This window comes from Corvus brachyrhynchos, unplaced genomic scaffold, assembly GCF_000691975.1.
Source record: "Corvus brachyrhynchos isolate BGI_N302 unplaced genomic scaffold, ASM69197v1 scaffold65, whole genome shotgun sequence".
Taxonomy (NCBI): Eukaryota; Metazoa; Chordata; class Aves; order Passeriformes; family Corvidae; genus Corvus; species Corvus brachyrhynchos.
Window position 1 is genome coordinate 300,769 of NW_008238365.1, and position 1,792 is coordinate 302,560.

General features: G+C 53.3%; 1 long non-coding RNA gene across 1 annotated transcript in view; it reads left to right on the forward strand.

The window, feature by feature from the left end:
• The first annotated feature begins 6 nt into the window (after positions 1-6).
• Positions 7-1,792, forward strand: part of LOC108447143 — a 9,219-nt gene continuing 7,433 nt past the window's right edge. The window contains exon 1 of the long non-coding RNA XR_001862543.1: positions 7-299. This is a non-coding gene — a long non-coding RNA (uncharacterized LOC108447143). The remainder of the gene's footprint in view (positions 300-1,792) is intronic.

A 1,792-nucleotide genomic window follows, 5' to 3' on the forward strand; every position in this document is an offset into this window, starting at 1 on the left:
GGACGGACGCACAGCGCGGGCCCCGCCAGGCCCGGCGCAGGGGCGCAGGCAGGGAGGGCAGGAGGGGATCTGGGGGTCAGCGCTGGGTGCCCCCTGCCCACAGCCCGGCCGGGGACCCCCTTGGCCGCCCCGGGGGAGGCTGTTTGGGGATTCTTTTCTTTTTCTTGTCCCTCCCCGTCCGCTCGCTCGCCGCGGGGGTTGCTCCTGCTGGACGGACACCGATGGGTGTTGGGAAGCGCTGGCCCCCACCAGGCTCTGGCAGCGTCACCAGCGGGGCTCGGAGACGCCACCATCACCAGGTAAGTGTCAGCCGCGTTCCCCGCCCCGTACGGGTCCCCCGGGAGGGTGTGCTGGGTGCTCCATGCTCTGGTGGGTTCTCCGACCCACCTGCACCCCCGCTCTGGGTGCCCTCAGCCCCTTTTGGGCTGCAAGCAGTTTCCCCGGGTGTTGCCCCACCAAGCATCAAACTGGGGACCCTGTCGGCTCCGGTGTCTGGGGGTGGCTGGAGCCTGGGATGTGGGGTGCAGGACCCCGGGTGTGCCAGAGCTGAGGGGGTGTGGGATGCCCCAGACCTCTGAGTGTTTGGGTGCCAGATGGGGGGAGCAGGGCCCGATACCCCCAGGTATGTGGGTGCCAGACAAGAATGAGCAGGACCCTGGACTGTTGGGTGTGGATGGGAAGGACCCCAGATCCCCTGGGACATGGACGCCACATTTGGGGTGAACAGGACCTCGGACCCCTGGGTGTGTGGGTGCCACATTTGGGGTGAACAGGACCTCAGACCCCTGGGTGTGTGGGTGCCACATTTGGGGTGAACAGGACCTCGGACCCCTGGGTGTGTGGGTGCCACATTTGGGGTGAACAGGACCTCGGACCCCTGGGTGTGTGGGTGCCACATTTGGGGTGAACAGGACCTCGGACCCCTGGGTGTGTGGGTGCCACATTTGGGGTGAACAGGACCTCGGACCCCTGGGTGTGTGGGTGCCACATTTGGGGTGAACAGGACCTCGGACCCCTGGGTGTGTGGGTGCCACATTTGGGGTGAACAGGACCTCGGACCCCTGGGTGTGTGGGTGCCACATTTGGGGTGAACAGGACCTCGGACCCCTGGGTGTGTGGGTGCCACATTTGGGGTGAACAGGACCCCAGAAGCAGAGGGACTCTTTAAGTTTTATTTTTTATTTGATTAATTTTCATTTTCTGCACAAAACCAGCAATTGTAAATACTTTTGAAGAAAAGAAGTTAAAAAAAATGTTTAAGGATAAAAAAAAAAAAAAATTAAAAAGCTGAAAAATCATACACACAAAAAAAAGAGAGAATCACGCACCGGAGGGAGAATCCAAAAATGACGGAGAACAGGCCTAAAGCATCCAAGAGCTGAATATGCAGCAGAAAAGAGCAAAAACCCCCCAGTATGCACTGAGAAAAAATTTATTTACAGAGAGAGCAACAAAAAAAAAAAAAAAAAAAAAAAAAAAAAAAAAAAAAAGAAAAAAAAAGAAAAAGTAACAATAACCTATTTATTGTATATAATGTTTTATTATAAATTGTGTCTTGTATATTGCATTCTGTACATCTGCTGTGGTTTTGTGGTGTGCAACTTCCGCATGGGTTCCTTGGGTTTCCGTTGCCTTTTTTTTAATGATTCAATGATGATTTGAGTTTTATTTTTATTATTATTCTGAAGAACGAAGGCGGGTTTTTGGTTTTTTGTTGGGTTTTTTGGTTGGTTTTTTTGGCAGTACACACCCAAAGATCCAAATTTGTATAAAAACAAAAAGGAGTTAAAAA